At 42.1% G+C, this 11,477-nt stretch overlaps 1 long non-coding RNA gene across 4 annotated transcripts; it reads right to left on the bottom strand.

Annotated features, from left to right (window-relative positions):
- Positions 1-9,306: 9,306 nt before the first annotated feature.
- LOC119293869 lies at positions 9,307-11,471 on the bottom strand. Of its 4 annotated transcripts, none has more exons than XR_005143244.1 (7): positions 11,236-11,471; positions 11,051-11,131; positions 10,311-10,354; positions 10,176-10,250; positions 9,969-10,070; positions 9,745-9,876; positions 9,308-9,653 (listed from the first exon to the last, which is right to left on the bottom strand). It is a non-coding gene; the product is annotated as an uncharacterized LOC119293869 (long non-coding RNA). The 4 variants fall into 4 exon arrangements; XR_005143243.1 differs by having other exon boundaries at positions 10,176-10,244; XR_005143242.1 differs by having other exon boundaries at positions 9,307-9,653; positions 9,745-9,900; positions 10,176-10,354.
- Positions 11,472-11,477: the final 6 nt, after the last annotated feature.

Below are 11,477 nucleotides of genomic sequence, written 5' to 3'. Positions count from 1 at the left end.
TAGAACGACGGTAGTAAATAAGATGATCCCTCATTAAAATTTCAAGAAAGTGTTCCCCCTAACTGTGCACCGTTGCGAAAGTTCGTCGTTTCGAAGCACCACGTGATGATCGGGTGTGATAGATTCTTACGTTCACATACAACGGGTGTAAGCCAGATTTACACACGCGAAACACTTAGGTTAACTTGACGAGCCTAGCATGTACAGACATGGCCTCGGAACACAAGAGACCGAAAGGTCGAGCATGAGTCGAATGGAGGATACGATCAACATGAAGATGTTCACCGATGATGACTAGTCCATCTCACATGATGATCGGACACGACCTAGTTGACTCGGATCATGTAATCACTTAGATGACTAGAGGGAGGTCTATCTGAGTGGGAGTTCATAAGATGAACTTAATTATCCTGAACATAGTCAAAAGATTCTTGCAAATTATGTCGTAAGCTCGCGCTTTAGTTCCACTGTTTAGATATGTTCCTAGAGAAAATATAGTTGAAAGTTGACAATAGCGATTATGCGGACAGTAGAAAGCTTATGTCCTTAATACACCGCTTAGTGTGCTGAACCCCAAACATCGTCTGTGGATGTTGCGAACATCGGACATACACGTTTTGATAACTACGTGATAGTTCAGTTAATGGTTTAGAATAGAGGCACCAAGGACGTTTTCGAAACATTGCGGAACATATGAGATGTTTCGAGGGCTGAAATTGGGATTCCAGGCTCGTGCCCACGTCAAGAGGTATGAGACCTCCGACGATTTTCTTAGCCTGCAAACTAAGGGAGAAAAGGCTCAATCGTTGAGCTTGTGTTCAGATTATCTGAGTACAACAATCACTTTAATCGAGTGGGAGTTGATCTTCCAGATGAGATAGTGATGTTTCTCCAAAGTCATTGCCACCAAGCTCTAGAGCTTCGTGATGAACTATAACAAATCAGGGGTAGATATGATGATCCTTGAGATATTCGCGATGTTTGACACCGCAAAAGTAGAAATCAAGAAGGAGCATCAATTGTTGATGGTTGGTGAAACCACTAGTTTCAAGAAGGGCAAGGGCAAGAAGGGATACTTCATGAAATGGTAAATCAGCTGCTACTCTAGTGAAGAAACCCAAGGTTGAACCCAAACCCGAGACTAAGTGCTTCTGTAATAAGGGGAACAGCCACTAGAGCAGACTTACCCTAGATACTTGGTAGATAAGAAGGCTGGCAAGGTCGATAGAAGTATATTGGATATACATTATATTAATGTGTACTTTACTAGTACTCCTAGTAGCACCAGGGTATTAAGATACCAGTTCGGTTGCTAAGTGTTAGTAACTCGAAATAAAAGAGCTACGGAATAAACGGAGACTAGCTAAAGGTGAGCTGACGATATGTGTTGGAAGTGTGTCCAAGTTTGAAGTGATCAAACATCGCACGCTCCCTCTACCATCAAGATTAGTATTAAACCTGAATAATTGTCATTTGGTGTTTGCGTTGAGCATAGACATGATTGGATTATGTCTATCGCAATATGGTTATTCATTTAATGAGAATAATGATTACTCTATTTATTTGAATAATACCTTCAATGGTCTTGCACCTAAAGGAATGGTTTATTGAATCTCGATCGTAGTGATACACATTTTCATGCCAAAAGATATAAGATAGTAATGATAGTACCACTTACTTGTGGCACTGCCATCTAAGTCATATTGATATAAAACGCATGAAGAAGCTCCATGTTGATGGATCTTTGGACTCACTCGTTTTTGAAAAAGTTTGAGACATGTGAACCATGTCTATTGGTGTATACGCATGAAGAAACTCCATGCAGATGGATCGTTTGGACTCACTTGATTTTGAATCACTTGAGATATGCAAGTCATACCACATGGGCAAGATGACTTAAAAGCCTCGTTTTCAGTAAGATGGAACAAGATAGCAACTTGTTGGAAGTAACACATTTTGATGTGTGCAGTCCAATGAGTGCTGAGGCATGCAGTGAATATCGTTATGTTCTTACTTCACAGATGATTCGAGTAGATGTTGTATATTTATTTGATGAAACACAAGTCTGAATTATTGAATGGTTCAAGTAATTTCAGAGTGAAGTTGAAGATCATTGTGACAAGAGGATAAAATGTCTATGATATGATCATAGAGATGAGTATCTGAGTTACGAGCTTTGACACGCAATTAAGGCATTGTGGAAATTGTTTCACAATTAATCCCGCCTGGAACACCATAGTGTGATGGTGTGTCCGAACATCATAGTTGCACCCTATTGGATATGGTGCGTACCATGATATCTCTTATAGAATTACCACTATCGTTCATGGGTTATGCATTAGAGACAACCGCACTCACTTTAATAGGGCACCACGGAATTCCGTTGAGACGACACCATTTGAACTATGGTTTGGAGAAACCTAAGTTGTCGTTTCTTAAAAGTTTTGGGCTGCGACGCTTATGTGAAAAAGTTTCAGGTTGATAAGCTCGAACCCAAAGTGGATAAAATGCATCTTCATAGGACACCCAAAACAGTTGGGTATACCTCCTAATTCAGATCTGAAAGCAACAGGATTGTTTCTTGAATCGGGTCCTTTCTCGAGGAAAGGTTTGTCTCGAGAATTGAGTGGGAGGATGGTGGAGACTTGATGTGGTTATTGAACCATCACTTCAACAAGTGTGTAGCAGGGCACAGGAAGTTGTTCCTGTGGCGCCTACACCAATTGAAGTAGAAGCTTATGATAGTGATCATGAAGTTTTGGATCAAGTCACTACCGTACCTCGTAGGGTGACAAGGATGCGTACTGCTTCAGAGTGGTACAGTAATCCTATCTTGAAGGTCATGTTGCTAGACAACAATGAACCTACGAGCTATGGAGAAGCAATGGTGGGCCCATATTCCAACAAGTGGTTAGAAGCCATGAAATCCGAGATAGGATCCATGTATCAGAACAAAGCATGGACTTTGGTGGACTTGCCCGATGATCGGCAAGCCATTGAGATAAATGGATCTTTAAGAAGAAGACGGACGTGAACGGTAATGTCACTGTCTATGAAGCTCGACTTGTGGCGAAGAGTTTTTCACAAGTTCAAGGAGTTGACTACGATGAGATTTTCTCATCCGTAGCGATGCTTAAGTCCGTCAGAATCATGTTAGCATTAGCTGCATTTATGAAATCTGGCAAATGGATGTCAAAACAAGTTTCCTTACCAGTTTTCGTAAGGAAAGGTTGTATGTGATACAATCAGAAAGTTTTTGTCGATCCTAAGGATGCTAAAAGGTATGCTAGCTCCAGCGATCCTTCCATGGACTGGAGTAAGCATCTCGGAGTTGGAATGTGTGCTTTGATGAGATGATCAAAGATTTTGGGTTTATACAAAGTTTATGAGAAACTTGTATTTCCAAAGAAGTGAGTGGGAGCACTATAGAATTTCTGATGAGTATATGTTGTTGACATATTGTTGATCAGAAATGATGTAGAATTTCTGGAAAGCATATAGGGTTATTTGAAAGGTGTTTTTCAATAGAAAACCTGGATTAAGCTACTTGAACATTGAGCATCAAGATCTATGAGGATAGATAAAAAACGCTTAATGGTACTTTCAAATGAGCATATACCTTGACATGATCTTGAAGGTGTTCAAGATGGATCAGTCAAAGAAGGAGTTCTTGCCTAAGATGTAAGGTATGAAGTTAAGACTTAAAGCTCGACCACGGCAGAAGAGAGAGAAAGGACGAAGGTCGTCCCCTATGCTTCAGACATAGGCTCTATAGTATGCTATGTTGTGTACCGCACCGGAAGTGTGCCTTGCCATGAGTCAGTCAAGGGGTACAAAGAATGATCCAGGAATGGATCATTGGACAGCGGTTAAAATTGTCCTTGGAGTAAATAAGGACATGTTTCTCGATTATGGAGGTGATAAAGAGTTCAGCGTATAGGGTTACGTCGATGCAAGCTTTAACACCTATCCGAGTGACTCTGAGTAGCAAACCGGATACGTATAGTGGAGCAACCATTTGGAGTAGCTCCAAGTGGAGCATGGAAGCAGCATTTACAATATGACATAGAGAATTGCAAAGTACATACGGATCTGAATATTGCAGATCTGTTGACTAAAACCTCTCTCACAAGCAAAACATGATCAAACCCCAGAAATCATTGAGTCTTAATCACATGATGATGTGAACTAGTTTAATGACACTAGTAAACTCTTTGGATATAGTCACATGGCGATGTGACGTGTGAGTGTTAATCACATGGCGATGTGAACTAGATTATTGACTCTAGTGTAAGTGGGAGACTGTTGGAAATATGCCCTAGAGGCAATAATAAATTAGTTATTATTATATTTCCTTGTTCATGATAATCGTTTATTATCCATGCTATAATTGTATTGATAGAAAACTCAGATACATGTGTGGGTACATAGACAACATCATGTCCCTAGTAAGCCTCTAGTTGACTAGCTCGTTGATCAATAGATGGTTACAGTTTCCTGACCATGGACATTGGATGTCGTTGATAACGGGATCACATCATTAGCAGAATGATGTGATGGACAAGACCCAATCCTAAGCCTAGCACAAATATCGTGTAGTTCGTATGCTAAAGCTTTTCTAGTGTCAAGTATCTTTTCCTTAGACCATGAGATTGTGCAACTCCCGGATACCGTAGGAATGCTTTGGGTGTACCAAACGTCACAACGTAACTGGGTGGCTATAAAGGTGCACTACAGGTATCTCCGAAAGTGTCTGTTTGGTTGGCATGAATCAAGACTGGGATTTGTCACTCCGTGTGATGGAGAGGTATCTCTGGGCCCACTCGGTAGGACATCATCATAATGTGCACAATGTGATCAAAGAGTTGATCGCGGGATGATGTATTATGGAACGAGTAAAGAGACTTGCCGGTAACGAGATTGAACAAGGTATCGGTATACCGACGATCGAATCTCGGGCAAGTACAATACCGTTAGACAAAGGGAATTGTATATGGGATCGATTGAGTCCTTGACATCGTGGTTCATCCGATGAGATCATCGTGGAACATGTGGGAGCCAACATGGGTATCCAGATCCCGTTGTCGGTTATTGACCGGAGAACGTCACGGTCATGTTTGCATGGTTCCCGAACACGTAGGGTCTACACACTTAAGGTTCGATGATGCTAGGGTTATAAAGGAAGTTTGTATGTGGTTACCGAATGTTGTTCGGAGTCCCGGATGAGATCCCGGACGTCACGAGGAGTTTCGGAATGGTCCGGAGGTAAAGATTTATATATGGGAAGTCCTATTTTGGCCACCGGAAAATGTTCGGGATTTTTCAGTATTGTACCGGGAAGGTTCTAGAAGGTTCCGGAGTGGGGCCCACCTGCATGGGGGGACCCACATGAACGTGGGTAGTGGGGGCAAGGCCCCACACCCCTGTTCAAGGCGCACCAAGATCCCCCCTTAGAAGGAATAAGATCATATCCCAAAGGGATAAGATCAAGATCCCTAAAAAAGGGGGATAACAATCGGTGGGGAAGGAATGATGGGATTTCTTTCCTCCCACCTTTGCCAACGCCCCAATGGACTTGGAGGGCAATAAACCAGCCCCCTCGACCCCTATATATAGTGGGGAGGCGCATGAGAGCTTAACCCAAGTTCTGGCGCAGCCCTCCCCCTCTCCCAAGTCCTCCTCCTCTCCCGCGGTGCTTGGCGAAGCCCTGCAGGATTGCCACGCTCCTCCACCACCACCACGCTGTTGTGCTGCTGCTGGATGGAGTCTTCCCCAACCTCTCCCTCTCTCCTTGCTGGATCAAGGCATGGGAGACGTCACTGGGCTGCATGTGTGTTGAACACGGAGGTGCCATCCGTTCAGCACTAGGATCTCCGGTGATTTGGATCACGACGAGTACGACTCCTTCAACCCCGTTCACTTGAACGCTTCCGCTTAGTGATCTACAAGGGTATGTAGATGCACTCTCCTTCCCCTCGTTGCTAGATTACTCCATAGATTGATCTTGGTGATGCGTAGAAAATTTTAAATTTCTGCTACGTTCCCCAACACAGGTTTGATCATTGGTTGGTGAAGGAGGGGGTTGATGCAGTGCGGGGCAGAAATGGTGGTGGTGGCGCAAGAGCCCATGGACGACATATTCGACGTTGCGGCCCGGTCCAAGACGGCACGGCCAATGCCATGATATACAAAACCTTCTACTTGACAATCAAAAAACAATACTTTCAGCAACACATTCCTCAATCTATGGAATAATTTTAAGGCTGGTCGATGTACATGTAACTATGATTTTGTAACTGTCACTCTGCATTTGACAACACAGAACTTAGCTCCGCAAACATTTTCTTGTTGTGCATATAGGGAACCTAGAAACCAGACAATTCTTCTCACCTAAAGGATGATAAAAAACTGAATGCAGGCAATTCTTCCCTCCTAAAGGATTATAAAAAAACTGAATGCTGGCATGCCACGTTATACCACTTTGAACTATACATAGGAAGAAAGGGACACACTTGTGGTAACAAACTTTATCATGTGTCATTAATCATAATCAGTAATTTTTATTTTCCTAAACCAAGACTAATTGGCCATAACTTGAAACACCATGTATCCATTGAAATTTAGATTGGCGAATGAAAAAACCAAGCATGAAAGATCTTACAGTGAAGAGCAAGTCGAACCTGAGATTGATAATCTTAAATCAACCTACACAGAATCTGCACACAGAACCTATGATGATCAGACACCGTCGAGGAGGCCTATATCTGAAGGAAGTATATAACAACAAGAAGTCAAACCATATATTGTTCGAGAAAGACGATCAATTTCTCTATCACCCCAAAATTTATTGATAGGCAACAATAGTTGTACAATGATCAACCCGCAGACACCATGAACAATATAAGTGACACACTCATGTAAGTAGGCATGGAAGAACACTAATAACTGCAAGCTGATGCAACTAACTGAGAATAAAGGAGCCACAACTGAAATACATGCAAGCTGGTTGCAACTAACTGAGATAAAGGTTAGTATAAGTTTCCTAAATAAATTTAGGTTAAAAGGTAAATCAACTAAAGTTTTTTTGTTCTTGCTATACACTGGCATATGGGATCGGTAACCCACGCACTCTGCTCCAACCCAACAAAACTAGAGAAAATAGAGCATCAATCTTGCTTTCTTTAACGCTAGAGAGATCGGTCCCAAAAGGCCTTGCTCAAGAACCAGCAAGGCATCATGTTGTGTTTCCCACAAAGACCATGAAGCATAAGCAACTAATCATAGAAGTAGACACAAACTTGGTTACCTAGGCTCGAAATGCAGGGCTGGCGGCTACTCACCTAGGCTCGAAGTAGCTGTCTCTGTCGTCGGGTCATGGACAGTAAGGCGGGACAGATTCATCTTGGGTTCCTCTCCCTTTGTGTGGTGGCGGCCTGAGCTTCTCCTATCGAGCGCCAAGGAGGAAGAGATCAAGCAGAATCGGTGAGTGGGTGACTTTCGTAATGCAAAATCAGTGAAACTAAAAACGCATGCTATAGTTTGAAGCAAAGAAGTAGCATACGCATTGGAGACATCATTGTTTTAATTATAGAAGTGGCATCAAATTAAAAAATACACAGAAGTGCCACATTTTTTCCAAACCAATAAAACTGAAATAATCTAAGAATATTATCATTACAGAGCAATAATTTCTGAACTTGGTGTCTATCAAAAGTAAAATAATATAAGGAAATCTCTCTACTATCACTACAACCTTGCAAACCAAACCAATCAGTAGTATAACAATCAGATCGATGATAAGGGCTTTTGCCCATGATTTCCATGTAAAATAGCATCAGTAGTACATGAATTATGCATAATCACGTTTTTGTTTGTGTTTGCAATGCATGGTGTGTTATCAATAGCTTCTCTGGCCAATAGGTAACAACCATCTCTAGCTGAAAATTCCATCACATATCATGCCGTGGATTGAAAATCCTATATGTTTATCTGATGAGAACACCTACAGATTATGTGCGGATACAAAGCACCACGATGGCAGCCCCAAGAAAAGGTGTGTGAAGGAGGGGAGAGGAGAAGATCTCCAACCTCGAGCCAGCACACGAGCTGGGATAGTGCGGGTGTGGATGGCAGCAGAGCAGGCACTGAGAAACCGAACGTATGGTCTCGATGTTGTTCTTGATGCCGTCGTTGAACGCCTCCCTGCACATCACCAGCCAAAACAACCACACGCATGAACATCTAGCTCACAATCACATAAACCTGAGAGTTGTGTATTGTCTCATAACTCATACAAAACATGAGTTGTGTATGTATTCTTAGGAAGATATTAAAATTGCATCAAGTAGCAGGCAGTCTATTGTATATATTTTTTACAGTGGTAATGTGAATATAAGATAAGATGGTAGTATAAGATATCACAAAATATGCTACAAACATGTATATTTCACGGATAGATGGAGTGGCCTGAAATTGCATGCAAGAGGTTGAGAAAAGAAGAAGAATACTTGTTAAAGAATTACTGGAACAAAGGCAAAGTCTGCGAGAATTTTCCACAAAATAATGATTTTGGACATGTATACTTGGAGAGGTGTCACCGCTACATCCATGAGACCACCACGGGCAGAGCTATAAGAAAGTAATACCAAAAAAATAATTCTTATCGATGGTCGGATGTGCACATTCTATCCATTGGTATATGTCGAAGAATGTAGTATTACTTTGACATTTAGCAAGTTGAATGGATAGTACATAACAATTAAGGCAAGTCATTTTTCCAAAAGGTGCATGAAACTCATATATCAGTCTATATAGCACACCACGGTAGCTAATGAGAGAGAGATCGGGAGAGCAACCTGCAACACTCAGGTCAGGTTGTACGCGGTGATCAAAGAAGTTGCGCGACAAAGTAAGCAAGCGCACCCAGCGCCACCAGTCGCTAGTCAGAAGCAAACTATTATTAGGAAAGAAGAGGTGCATCACAATTGCTCATTTTCGTATTAACAAATTAGATTGACACCAGATGGCAAACTGTAATACATATACAAAGATCAAGTACTCTCATGATGCATAGCATCCATTAAACTAAATTATACCTTTTGAGCGTGCGCGCACACACACACCGCAAACTGATCTGGAATTTGGAAGTATGTTCTTTTTAAACCATAAAATCTTACGTGCAGCTTTAAATTTAGTAAAATTTTAGTTACATTCTTTTTAATTTTCAACACCCTGGAACCTAGATAAAATCCCTCAGTAATATCCTAATCGCATCAATTGCAAAACTACATATAGTGAATAATCAGAATCAGACATGTAGCTGAACCCAGTCCCAGTTTGCTGATCAACATAGATAAGATTCGACTCCTGCAGTAGCCAATATCCAATTCCAAACACAGAGAAGATTATACAGGGTCTAAACAATCTCTAAGAAAATATTATACAGATTGATTGATTAGTACGCAAACTGTCGGTATATATAATATACATGATCCCAACCAAACTCATTCCAGAGTAGCGACATGTTGTCTGCTATGTGGAAGGGGCCATTCTCGTAGAAGAGGGCTAGCTCGCTGCAGTAGCCGGGTCTTCCCGTCAGCCAGATCACCACTGGGTCCTCCTTGTGCCGCCTGAATTCGAAGAAGTAGAACAGCCTCCATGAAAAAGTGGCAGATGTAAGGCATAGGATCATCATGAGAAACGCAACATGAACGAAGAGGCTGGAGGCTGCATGAGTGAGCTCACCTGGCGTCATGAGTGGTGGGGAGGCGGTAGCACCCAGTGTGGTGCCCGAGGTTACTCACCGACGTCACAACAACGACTTTGGATAGAATCACCACCCAAAAGGATCAAATATTCAAGTGCGGCGCATAGTTCCTTCAAGATAAAAAGAACAGCTGACTATGTGATGTTTCAAATAGTCCATCCAAAGTAGTGTACTGTGATATAAATAACGAAGGATCACTTACTGATTAGGATCTCCTCCATAGCTAGCAATAGTATCACAAATGAATGAAAATGCCTCAAAAGCATCACTGACCATGTCACTTATTGTTCCTTGGGGCAAATTTCTGCAAGATATATTTACATATTTCATCAACCAGACATATGTCAATCTATACTTACTCGCCTAGAAGTCATGAAATTAGATAGAAATGCCATCAAAGGGTAAGCACCTATAATCAATGCAAGCGACTATAATTCCACGCTCCGCTAACTGTCTTCCAAGAAGAGCACCCCACGCCCTGTAACTAAACAGAATCATGACCATCAACAATGGAAGTCACGGAGAAAGGTGTCTTGATATGTACCTTATCTCCTCCTCTATATGGACCAGCTGGTGATAGATGTGTGGCTGTAGAGAGAGAGTTGACAGTAAACAAACCAAAAGCAATGAAAAAGGAAAACAAAGAGACTTATTACATAGGTGTATTATAAATTTTCTTGAACGGGGTATTAAATTGCCTTTCCTTTAACATTATCAAATTCCACATAATCCATGCTTTCATGGATATTATACATAGGCTGGGGGGCCATGCTTCCTTGAAGCACTGGTCTAATATAAAAAGAACCTTTGCTTCAGAAATATAAGTTGGAAAAAAATAGCTGCTGATATACAATGTAAGAGTAGGACAGAGAAAATACTACACTAAATTCCTGCTCCTGTCATTTAACTAAAAAGTGGAAACCTAACCAAATATTCAATGGAATTGCTTATACTCTTCGTCCCAGCAAATCTTTCAAGTGTGTACAGAACTACTGATGGAACGTAAGCCTATACACTACATAATCTGAACTCTTTTGGAAGGGAATTAATAAGAAATCCATAAGTTGGAAATTACTGAGTAAATAAAAGAGCACAAATATTAAATATATAATCTTCCCGGCAGTCTATAGGAGTTTTATCGAACACCTACAGACAAATCTGGAGGAAGATAAGCTACCCTTCCAATCTAAATCATCGTCACACCAGCATCCACCCCTTTTCTCATCACCCAGATATTCACAACATCCATACAACCTGGGAAGTATATCGTGTAGAGGAGCTCACCCACAAATCTGCCCTACGGAGGGGCACCTCTTGCTGCTCCACCTATTGAGTCTTCATCCGAATGTGCAACCCATGCACCTCCTGCAAAGTCCAAGATGCGATTTAGGGAGGAAGAAACGCATCATAAGATTGAGCTTAGATAGGAAAAGAAGAATCGGGGCGGAGAGGACACGGAGATGGCTTACCATGCTCATCTTGGCGTCCTCTCCGGCGGTGCGGACATAGCACGAGCTACTCCTGTTGAGCACCAAGCGCAGCAGCGGCGTGAGCAGTGGCCTGTGCCCTTTGCTGACCTACACCCCTCCGTTGCGCCGCGTCGTCGTCGTCCTCGTCGTCGATGCCCTGCTGCTGTGCATGTGCGGGTGCGTGGGTGCGGGATTGGTTGGGTCGGCGCGGGCAGGGGATTCTGGCGTTTGGGAGGGAGGGG

This window comes from Triticum dicoccoides, chromosome 4B (genome assembly GCF_002162155.2).
Source record: "Triticum dicoccoides isolate Atlit2015 ecotype Zavitan chromosome 4B, WEW_v2.0, whole genome shotgun sequence".
Lineage (NCBI taxonomy): Eukaryota > Viridiplantae > Streptophyta > Magnoliopsida > Poales > Poaceae > Triticum > Triticum dicoccoides.
This window is presented reverse-complemented; position numbering and strand designations above follow the sequence as displayed.